This window comes from Panthera onca, chromosome D3 (assembly GCF_046562875.1).
Source record: "Panthera onca isolate mPanOnc1 chromosome D3, mPanOnc1 haplotype 2, whole genome shotgun sequence".
NCBI classification, from domain to species: domain Eukaryota; kingdom Metazoa; phylum Chordata; class Mammalia; order Carnivora; family Felidae; genus Panthera; species Panthera onca.
In genome coordinates this window covers 42,994,710-43,007,471 of record NC_138350.1, presented here as the reverse complement: position 1 = coordinate 43,007,471, position 12,762 = coordinate 42,994,710, and positions in this window count along the sequence as shown.

Here is a 12,762-nt window from a genome sequence, read left to right as displayed (position 1 = left end):
GAGTAAAACCTTATCAAAAGTAGTTTGCTTATGAGTATAATACCAGGATATCATACTTAAATATTGTTTATATAATTAAAAATGAGTAACAAAGGAGAAGGAGCTGGGATTGTAGGAATAAGTGATTGAAGGATGTTTTTCTCTTTCCATAGTAATGGTACTGTTAGACTTGTCTAATATCAATATCCTTTAAGGCAACATGTTTTTGACCAATTTTACATCCTTTTGCAGAAAAAAGTGTTGGTGAAGATTTGGAGTTATTTTAGTCTCTTTTGATCAAGGCCAAAAACTCACTCTAAGGATCATGTATCATTTTTTTAATGTTTATTTATTTTTGAGAGAGAGAGAGAGACAGAGCTTGAGAAGGGAAGAGCCAGAGAGAGAGGGAGGCACAGAATCTGAAGTAGGATCCAGGGCTCCGAGCTGTCAGCACAGAGCCCAACGTGGGGCTTGAACTCACGAACCGTGAGATCATGACTTGAGCCAAAGTTGGACTCAACCGACTGAGCCGCCTAGGCACCCCAGGATCATGTATTATTTTGCCTCCAACAGCCATTTTCCTTTCTTCTGGTTTCAGCATCCCAATTTTTTGAGGGGTGGGAGGTACTTCCTTTCTGCTACTGTGTTCTGTTTTGACTGTCAATAAAGGCAACTCCTCTAATTAAGTCATGATTTTTGGTATACTAGTTGTGATGGTTAGTTACACTCTCTCTCTCTCTCTCTCTCTCTCTCTCTCTCTCTCTCAGTCCTATTTCTCTGGATAACCCTAACACACTAGTGAGCCAGGACATCCGTGTTGAATCACTGCTTTACTTTATGTATCTTTTCTCTCTTTCATAGAAAAAAGTATTGGCTTGCTATGACCATTCATGGTATCCTTTACCCTCCACACCTCCTTTTATTTATACCTTTGCATTAGTCAGCTTTTGCTATAGTAATGAATAACCCCAATTTCTCAGGGGCTTACACTTATTTTATTTCTTATTCCCATTAACAGAGGGCTGCAAGTCAACTGCAGCTGTGGTAGATTTTGCTGGACTCTGAGGGCCTCAACAAGTTTTCTCACTTGACAACCCAGGCTGAAAGAGTAGCTACTCTTTACAAGATGCTGTTTTCATGAAAGACATCAGGAGCGAGAAAAACAATCAAACCACCTAGGAAAATATAAAGCCTCTGCTCTGACATGGTATACATCGTGTACCTATTTTCATTGGCCAAATCTAGTTACATGGCCAAGCCCAAAGTTGATTAGGTGGGAAAGAATACTACCTACAGGGAAGCACTGTAAAGATGGAAGTGAAACAAATGATTGGGCCAAGTAATAATTTATCACAAATATTTCTGTTAAAGTGTTTCCTCAGTATAAATTCAAATTCCTGAGAACTTCAGATTGGCTGCTCTTATCTGTTTGAGGCTAGCCAACCCATAGGTCACTAGCTAGCCCAAAGAATAGTTGCCCTTTGAGTAAGTGCTCACTCTTGTCCAATCAGGTGTACTTGGGGCAAATTCATGTGGTTTGAATAGGGCATCCTTCAGCAGGATTAGCAAGACAGGATATTCTTAGAATCTTTTGGGGGGGGGTTGCGCCTGGGTGGCTCAGTCGGTTGAGCGTCCGACTTCGGCTCAGGTCATGATCTCACGGTCTGTGAGTTCGAGCCCCGCGTTGGGCTCTGTGCTGACAGCTCAGAGCCTGGAGCCTGCTTCAGATTCTGTGTCTCCCTCTCTCTCTGACCCTCCCCCGTTCATGCTCTGTCTCAAAAAACTAAATAAATATTAAAAAAAAAATCTTTTTTTTTAATTTTTAAAAAATGTTTTATTCATTTTTGAGAGAGAGAGAGACTGAGAGCAAGCAGGGGAGGGGCAGACAGAGAGGGAGACACAGAATCCAAAGCAGGCTCCAGGCTCCGAGCCGTCAGCACAGAGCCTGACATGGGACTCGAACCCATGAACTACAAGATCAATACCTGAGCCAAAGTTGGATGCTCAACCGACTGAGCCACCCAGGCACCCCTATTTTTCTTACAATCTTAAACTTTAATTCCAATCTCTAGTATAGGGCTTGGGCATCAGCATCATGGTTCAGTAAAGCTTCTTTTGTTTGTGTCCTTCCCCTCAACAACAATAATCTGGCATCCATTTATACACAAAAGTGGTTTTGTGGGATCTGTGGGAACCAACACCATATACCAAGGGACCTGAGAGGGGTCTTGCACACCTGTGTATTAGATAATAAGTATACAGACCTCAGTTGCAGCTATGGACCTCACAGTGGCCTGAGAACTGGCTCCAACCCATTTTGGCTGTGGTCCAAGAGCCCCTGAAAAATACTTTCTTAGGCAATTACCCATGGATGAGAAAGTCTTTATTGAAGTCCATGTTTGCAGCAGAGAAGTTCCAGCACACCAATGGAAGGGGGAAAAAAAGAAGTTTGGTTGCATTGGAGAAGGAAGTGAAAGTTTAACTTACATCACCCCCTTGCTACCCCAAGACAGCACAGCTTAGAGCCATGGAAGACCTCCCTCAGCCCATGAATTCTCCTATGGGGGAAAGTCAGTGAGCACTCTGTTTCCCCAGTTGGACATCAAAAGGAATAAAATACTTATAAATTTAGCCTAAGAAGTGAAAGATCTGCACAACAAAAACTATAAGATGCTAATGAAAGACATTAAAGAAGACATGAATAAATAGATCTCCATGTTCATGAATTGGAAGACTTAATTACTGTTAAAATGTTCATACTAACCGCAACCAGCTATAGATTCAATGCAATACCTCTCAAAATTCCAATGGCATTTTTCACAGAAATAGAAAACAACCCTAAAAATGTATATGAAACCAGAGAAGACTTAAATAGCCAAAGCAATGTTGAGTAGGAAGACCAAATCTGGAGGCACTATACTTTCTGGTCTCAAACTATACTGCAAAGCTATAATAATCAGAACAGTTTTGTACTGGCATAAAAATAGGCACATAGACCAATGGAATAGAATAGAGACTCAGAAATAAACCCTTACATAAATGGCCAACTAATGTTTGACAAGGGAGCCAAGAATAGTCAATGGGAAAAGAATAGTGTCTTCAATAACTGGTGCTGGAGAAACTGGATAATCACATACAGAAGAATTAAATTGGACCCCTCTCTTACACCACTCACAAAAATAAACTAAAAATGAACTAAGGACTAATACATAAGACCTGAAGCTACAAAACTCTGAGAAGAAAAATAAGGAAAAAGTCCCTTGGGGTGCCTGGGTTGGGTAAGTATCTGACTTTGGTTCAGGTCATGGTGTCACAGTTTGTGAGTTCTGGCCCCTCGTCAGGCTCTCTGCTGTCAACTCTGAGTATGCTTTGGATCCTCTGTCTCCCTCTCTCTCTGCTCTTCCCCCCATTTCTGTCTCTCAAAAATAAATAAATAAATAAATAAATAAATAAATAAATAAATAAATATTTTTTAAAAAGACAGGAGGCAAGTGTTGGCAAGTGGGGGAAAGGGAACATTTGTGCACTGTTGGTGCGAATGTAAATTGCTATAGATGCTATGGAAAACAGTATGGCAGTCCTTCAAAAAATGGAAAACAGAACTACCATATGATCCAGCATTACCATGTCTGGGTATACATCCAAGGAAATAAAACCAGGATCTCGAAAAGATATCTGCATTCATATGTTTACTGCAGCAGTAATCACAATAGCCAAGATATGGAAACAACCTAAATGTCCATCTAGATGAATGGATAAAGAAAATATGGTATATATACACAATGGAATGTTATTCAGCCATGAGAAAGATGGAAATACTACCATTTGTGATAACATGGATGGACCTTGAAGGCATTAGGCTAAGTGACATAAGTTAGAGAAAGAAATATACCATATATTCATTACTTGTATATGGGATCTAAACAAGCTGAACTCATAGAAAAAGAGATTGGAATTGTGGTTGCCAGGGCAGAGGGATGGGGGAAATGGGGAGATGTTGGTCAAAGGATATAAACTTCCAGTTATAAGATGAATAAGTTTGGGGGATCAATATGGTGATTATAGTTAACAATACTGTATTCTATACTTACAAGTTGTTAAGAGAGTAGATCTTAACTGTCCTCACCACAGAAAGTAATGGTTAATATGTTAAGTATTAATTAATGGTACTGTAGTAATCATTTTATAATATATAATTGAATGAAATAAACCTACTATATGCCGTAAACCTACATAATATTATATGTCATTATATCTCAATAAGCTGGTAAAAATAGAAGCTGCTCAGTAAATGATTATTGAATGAATTTAATGAACAGAGATTACCAGGAAACTCTATAATGCCTCAGATGGAAAGTACATGTAGAAAAACATCCACAAAAGAACATGTATAATGTAGTTTTCACATACTTCTTACACTTACATACTTAATGTTTTGTTACTTTTACATTGATTTTCACTTATTTTTTTTATCAGCTTTGGCATTTTTATTGAATAAAATGCATTCCTCCCCCTCAAAATAACCCCCACAAATCTTTAGAAAATTGACCTTAAAAACATGAGAAATGGAACAGGATTAAGCTTGAGTTTTGGAAATGTATAAGCAATTCTCAATAGAAATCAGTTTCAGAGAAAATTTCTTGATGAATAAACAAAGAAAAAATGATAAAAGCGATTGTATATATGAAATGATATAAGACCATTTCACTTGACCAGAATTTAATTAAACCTCTAGAGCTAATTTCTTTTTACAAAAACTATGAGGTAAAAAGGAAAACAAATTAAGTGATACCACTAAGAAGCAAACCAACAACTCTAGAATATGGGGCATATTATAGTAGGGAACAACTTACCTGGCTTTTAAAGAAGTCAGTAGACAAAAGTAAAGGGAGGGAGGGGTAAGTGGGAGCTGCTTTATTTGAAAAGAAACTTAGGAGAAAAAAACCAATGTAATATAAGGATTTCAGCTGGATCCTGATTCTAGAAAGAACAAAATAGATAAAACAAAGAAACAACAATGAAAAACATTTTATCAAGCAGACTCCACATCGTTAGGGCAGAGCCTGATGCAGGGCTCGATCTCATGAACTATGAGATCATGACCTGAGCCGAAATCAAGAGTTGGACACTTAACCAACTCAGCCACCCAGGTGCCCCCCCAAACACTTTAAAGTTAACTGTGGAAGTTTGATTATGGTCTCCCTATTAGATGATTCCAAGAAATTATTGTTATTTTGTTAAGTGACACTGTGGTTATATATGACATTGTGGTTATATAAGAAAATAACCCGCATATTTTTAAAGATGCCTAACTGAGGTTCTTTAGCAAGGAAATAAAGAGGAGAAAAGGTAGACTAAGCAATTAAGCAAATTTTGAATTTTTGTTAGGTCTGGATACTGTAATACAGAGGTCCATCGTACTATGCTCTACACAACTAGCACTATGATTCTATTCTAGATGAATTTAATTTTATATAAAAGCCTTTAAAGACTTTACAATTAGGATGAGGAATTGTTTGAGATTAAAGAGCATAACACTAAATGCAATGCATGACCCTGGATTGGATTCTGGACTAGAAAAAATTGCTTATAAAGGACATTTTACACAATTTGAAAAAAGTCTATGCATTAGTTAATAGTATTATTGTATTAATGTTGAATATCTTGATTTTGGTAATTGTCCTATTGGTATTTAAGTGAGTGTCCCTGTTCTTAGGGAACATATACTGAAGTATTTAGGGCTTTAGAGACGTCATATCTGCAACTTACTCTCAAGTGATTCAGAAAAATCATGTAAGTGTATTTAGATGATTGATAGGTGGATAAAGCAATATGACAAAATGTTAACAATTGATGAATCTGAGAAAAAGGGTGAACAGGAGTTTTCTGTGTTAGTCTTCTAAATTTACTGTAAATTTGAAATTATTTCAAAATAATAAATTGCCATTAAAATAGTAATGACAACAAAAGAATTAGTATGAGTGAAAGAATCCTATCTTCTTTCAAATGACTAACAGGAGCATCTTGGTGGCTCAGTTGCTTAAGCATCTGAGTCTTGATTTGGGCTCAGGTCATGATCTCATGGTTCTTGAGATCAAGCCCTGCGTCAGGCTCTATGCTGACAGCTTGGAGCCTGCTTGGGATTCTCTCACTCCCTCTCTCTCTGCCCCTCCCCTCCTCATGCACTCACACTCTCTCAAAATAAATAAATAAACATTTTTAAAATAAAATAAAAATACCAATAAATTATGGAAACAAAATAGGCAGGGGCACCTGGGTGGCTCAGTCGGTTGAGTGTCTGACTCTTGGTATCAGCTCAGGTTATGATCTTACAATGTTGTGGGTTTGAGCCCCAAGTCCGGCTCTGCACTGACAGTGTGGAGCCTGCCTGGGGTCTCTCTCTCACCCTCTTTCTGCCCCTCCCCCACTCATGCTGTCTTTGCCTCTTTCAAAATAAATAAATAAATAAATGAATTTTAAAAATTATAAAAAGTATAAAATAGAAAACAAACTAGGCAAATATTACAGAAGTCAATATAAAAAATAATGAAAAAAACCCTAAAAAGCAATCCTGAAAATGCAAAATATAATCATTAAAATATAAAATAATAGATGGGAGAAATGGTAGACTAGACACAATTAAAGAAAGAACAAATGATCCAGAAGGTAGTACTGAGTATTTAGATTACCACAGAGAGATAAAGAGATTAAAAATATTAAAGACCAAATAAGAGAAATGAAGGGTACAGAATTTTCAACAAAACTACTATTGTCATTCCAAAAGAGAGAATGGGTAATATCAAAAAATATAAGTCCTTAGTTCAAAAGTTCACCCCTAGTATTGAGAAGGATAAATTAAAAGAAATACACACCCAGAGGTATCATAATGAAACTGCATAATATGAAGAACAAGAGTAAATTTTAAGCATTATCAGAAAGAAAAGACAATACTTGCAAAATAACAACAATTAAACTAAAAAATAAAGTCTCATTGGCAATACTAGATGATAGAAGACAATGAAAAAATATCTTCAAAATGCTGAGGGAAAATTACTGTCAATTTGCTAATTCCAAGTCAGCTAAGATATTATCAAGAATAAAATTAAAATAAAGATATTTGGAGCCAAATATAGAACAAAAGAGTTCACCATTCTCAGAAACTCACTGAAAAAAAATATTAAAGTTGCACACTACTTAAGTAAGAGAGTTCATCACCTACGTAGTGGTGGTGGAGATGATATAGTTTAGTGGACACTAAAAGAATTATTGAGTTGATATTAAAACATGATGAAAGAATCAACTCATCTGAGTAGCATCAACTTGAGCAGACTCACTGCCATCACCTCTTTCTTGTTCCCTAGCCCCCTGAGGCTACCCCCCGTTTTTGTCCATTTCTTGTTGATGCCATAATATTCGTTGTTTCTGTTGTTGATAATCTTTTACTGTGTAAGAGTGTGGTATGGCTTGAAAATGTTAGAATGTGAAAAAGGAGATACAAAGGGAAAGTGGAAGCCAGAAGTTCTACTTTCCTTATCTTGTATAGTTGCAGTCAAGAAATGGTCTAAGGTCTCATGGAACAATAAGTGGAGGTTTAAGTAGATTACAGATTTTATTTATATTCTTTAGATGTTTATTTTTGAGAGAGTGTAAGTGGGGGAGGGACAGAGAGAGGGGGACAGAGGATCTCTGAAGTGGGATCTGTGCTGACAGTAGGGAGCCAGATGTGGGGCTTTAACTCAGGAACAGTGACATCATGACCTGAGCTGGACTTTCAACCAACGGAGCCACCCAGGTGCCCCAGTAGGTTACAGATTTCAAAGTAACCAATAAAATAACTAAAACTTTTAACTATAAACAATTGGGAGAATGAAGGAGAAGGGGAAGAAGAGCTACAAAAAGCTACATCCTAATATTTTATAGTGGGGATTCAAGAGGCATTGCTTAAACTTGATAAATAAACAAATAGGATTATAAGCATATTATTTAGAATTATGGAGGTGACCAACAGAAGTTCTAAAATCACAAAAGGCTGAATGAAGTTAGTTGCCTGTGAGAAACCGGTATGTGGATGGAGTGGGAAAAGTTGGAGTTTTATTCTTCTTTAAATATTTTCCTGCTACTGTTGGAATTTTAAACCTTGTATATGTATTACTTTACTAATTGTAAGAGTAAAAATACTGAAGTGACTTTTCTGCCTTGACACACAGAAATCCTTGCTTTGAAAGGAGAGATAATTTGGGGAAGTCTGTCATATAAAAATTTCAATATTACTTTTCTAGTTTGTGTTGACCAGTGGCTTTAAGAAGATAGAAAATCCCACTTAACTGAAACTAAATTTTTTATCCTGGCACAAGGCTCTCTATAATTACATCCCATATTACCCACCTCACATTGTCTATTGACACAGCCCTTTGCATATGTCTTCTGCTCTATTCTAGTTTGTCTGCTTCCTATCCTCACAGTTACTACTTATTTTAATATTTTTTCTACATTTTCTGATAGACTATGAGCTCCTGCAATGCAGGGTCCATGAGTAGACAATCAACAAATAATTGTTAAATTAATGAATTTGATTGCTTTGAGGTTTTGCTTTTGCTTTTTCTCTAGAATCTTTCTGTCCCCAACTGCCTCCCACTTGCTGCAATTTCTTTCTTCTCAGAATTCCTATCATCAACACATGTAATCCATTATTGAGCAAATACATAAGATGCCTACTCTGTGCTGGGTCTGTGCCAGACCTAGGGCACACAGAGATGAATAAGATGGCTATAGTTGTTTTCCAGACACCAAGTAGATAAGACCCAGAGAGTGATCTAATTATTTCAGAGTACAATATAATCCTGAATTCTCTAATTGAATTAACTATCCCATATTTCTTTATTTTTAAAAAATGTTTATTTCTGAGGGAGGAGAGAGAGATAGAGTATGAGCGGGGAAGGGACAGAGAGAGAGGGAGACACAGAATCTGAAGCAGGCTCTGACAGCTCAGAGCCTGACACGGGGCTCAAACTCACAAATGGTGAGATCATGACGTGAGCCAAAGTCAGCTGCTTAACTGACTGAGCCACCCAGGTGCCCCAGCTATAAGGTATTTCTTAACGGAAGTACAAAGTAGTCACAACTTAGATGGAAGGATAAAATATATGTGTTATGTATATACATAAAGAAGACCATAAATATTAAATGAATGATGCAAAAAGCAATTGCTCAAAGAGACTGAAAACTTTGCAGTTTGTGAAGTTTAGAAATGTATCATGGGGTGAGATGTAAGTGGAAAGGAAGTGGGGAGAACTTGATTCCAAGGTAGGGAAAGGGGACAAAAAACAGAAGGCAAGTAAGCACGGTATATTCAAGCATAATCAAATTTAATTGCAGTAGAATAGATAGGTGGGGAAATATTGAGCCAGAACTGTTTGTGTGTCTGGTTATGGAGATTTTTGTTTTTGAAAGAAAGTTTTTGAGGGTGAAGATTACAAATCATTTGCTTCTTCTGATTTCGGTTCATTAACTGAAACTTCTGGAATTGAACTTAGCCTAGGAGGTAAATGTATAAACATATCAGTGCACCTGGCATTTGCTCTGTTCTAAATCAGCTCTATTTGGTCATTATTCCCAACACATATGCACTCAACTAGTGATTTAAATCTTACAACAATGAGAGCATTCAGAGACATAATTTTCATTTTACAGGCAAGAAAACTAAACTAATATGGGGAACAAATGCAAAAGAAAAGATTAAATTACTTTACAGCTTACAGCCCATTAACAAGTCCTTGAAAAAGGCAGAGTGACCTTCTTCTAGGAACTCAGCCTCAATGTTAATACTTTGCCAAGGGCAAAAGGCAATCTTTAGCTTAACATTATTCTGACCTACAGGATACTGGAAGTCTACTTTAACTTGTAGAAATTCCTTTGGAAACTTCCTTTATCTCTACCCCCCAATATATATGTTAGCAATCATATTCCAAGCATACGGCCCACTGATATACATCTGAAGGGTCTCATGACTGAGGTTTTATTAGACAGTAATAAATGACCTTTTCCTAACAATAACTAGCCCCCTCAAGGTCCTGGGAAACTTGCTTCCAAAATTCCTTAGAGACTTATGCTATCCCTACCCCCTCCCAAGTTGAAAGTATATAATCAATTGCTTCTCACAACCCCAGTGCAGTTCTTTCTGACCACTGAGTCCTGTTTTTAATAAAACCACCTTTTTGCAACAAAGACGTCTCAAGAATTCTCTCTTGGCTGTCAGTTCTGAACCCCAACATTTCCACATCATAAATAACCAGGAATTTTGTCACGTGTTTTAAGAAAACTTTCCAAGTTTGGAGCTTACTTACAAAAGAATCCAACATTTGCATGGCAGAGATTGCTGGTCTCCTTGCATAATAGTAGAGTGTAAGGTTGAGTAATACCCCTGTCCTGTTAGAGACTACATTTCCCAGACTTCCAGGCAGCTAGCCTATACAACTGTTTTCACCAATGAAATGTGAATTGGAAGTGATTTATATACATCCCTCCCATTCTTCTGGCTTAAAAGGAATGGCTGCCCTGTGTTTTTCCCCCTTCTATTTCTTCTTCCTGGGAGCTGAAACCCAGATGTGCCTGCAATCCAACTTCAACCAAGTAGAAAAAGACAAGTTCCTTAATGCCTGGCTGCTCAAAAGGGTGATTTCCTAAAACCTGTTAGTATCTCAAGTTTCATCCAGGACCTACTGAACCAGAATCTGCATTTTAACAAGCTCTCAGGTGATTTACATTTGCATTAAGCTTTGAGAAGCGCTATTTTTGGGGACAGCGGATGAACATTATGGATGGAATGTTGATCTTTGAACAACCTCATAAAGTAGAGCCATTGCTCTCCCTCCCTTCGCCCCTCCCCCCACCCCTGTCGTCCCCTTCCATAACCTGTTGTCTTCTTTAAGCTATTGAATTTTGCAGCCTCTTTGTTTAAGTAGCATAAATTCACACTAATATAATTTGCCTCATCTGTTGACCCAAAAGCAGGGCATGCATTCATTTAGGAAATACCTGCTGAACACATTTTATAGGCAAAGTACTGTTCAGGATATATTTATAGGTATAAATATATAAAAATACATGAAATATTATATATGTATACATATTGGATTTATAGAAATAATTTGGATTTTATGCATATGTAAATATATTTATATAAAAATAAATAATTTGGAGAATATATATTTATTCCCAAATTATTTAAGGCTTAAATTTTTTCCCTTGAGATTATAATTTAGTAGAGGAAAAAGACCCAGGAATATAAAAATTATGGATGCTATAAGAAAGTGTATTGGATATTTGCTAGTTTTAGTGGGGTTTTTTGGAAGTCTGTGGTAGAGAGAATAATGCTCCCCCAAAGATATTCATGTTCTAATCTCCTGAACCCGTGAATATGTTACCTTATATGCCAAAAGGAACTTTGCAGATGTGATTAAGTAAAGGATTTTAAGATGAGAAGATTACCCTAGATTATCCAGGTGGTACCAATGTAATCACAGGGCCCTTATAAAGAAGGAGACAGAGGCTTAGAGTTACAGGCAGAGCTATGAGGATGGAAGCAGGAGTTGGAGGGATGCTGTTGCTGAAAGGGCTCAATGAGACAAGGAATGCGGATATTCTCTAGAATCTGGAAAAGGTAAAAACTGGTTTCACCCCTAGAGCTTCCAGAAAGAGTACAGTCTTAAAAAAAAATTTTTTTTTTTTACATTTGTTTACTTTTGAGAGCTAGATAGAGACCGAGCACGAGTGGGGGAGAAGCAGAGAGGGAGACACAGAATCCGAAGCAGGCTCCTGGCTCTGAGCTGACAGCACAGAGCCTGACGCAGGGCTCGAACCCATGGACTGTGAGATCATGACCCGTGTTGAAGTCGGGCTCTTGACCGACTGAGCCACCCAGGCACCCATAGTACCTTATGACTGAGACCATTCTTGGTCTCTGTCCACCAGAACTGTAAGGTGATACGTTTGTTTTGTCTTAAACCACTAAATTTGTGATAATCTGTTACAGTAGCAATAGAAAACAAATATACAACTCTTCCATTTGGGGCAGCCATGTCCTATACCCCAATATATATAAGTGGGAGGCAGAGCCAGGCATTCCTTTCCTCATTATTGGCCAATTGTATATTTTTGCTCAGGATATAGAACCTCGAGGGATTGAGGCAGACAAGGAATTAGAAATTACTCATGGGTGGGCACCTGGGTGGCTCAGTTGGTTGAGCGTTGGACTCTTGATTTTGGCTTAGGTCATGATCTCATGGTTCATGAGTTCGAGCCCTGCGTTGGGCTCTGGGCTGACAGTGCAGAGCCTGTTTGGGATTCTCTCTCTCCCATTCTCTCTGCCCCTCCCCTGCTTACGCTCACTGTCTCAAAATAAATAAATAATAAAAAACTTAAACAAAAATTGGTGGCAGGAGTGGCCAGACTGTTTCTGTAACATGACCTTGCCTGTGAAACCAGGCCAGAAGTTGGTTTTACCAAAGCAGGGGTCAGTGCGAGTTGAAAACAGACTTGTTCTAGAAAACTCTCTGGGCATGTGTAGGAATGAGTAAGTTCAAAATAGGTTGCTCTCACATCCAGTTCTCACAGCATCAGATAATTCCAGAATGCCTACTGGACAGCCACAATTCCTGTTTATAATCTGGTAGTGGAATACAGACATTAAAGAAACAAATGTTTGATTAAAGTTACTGGAGGGAAAACAGAGTACACAATCAGAGTACAGTATAGAGGTGATTTGCAGGGACATCCTTCCATCTT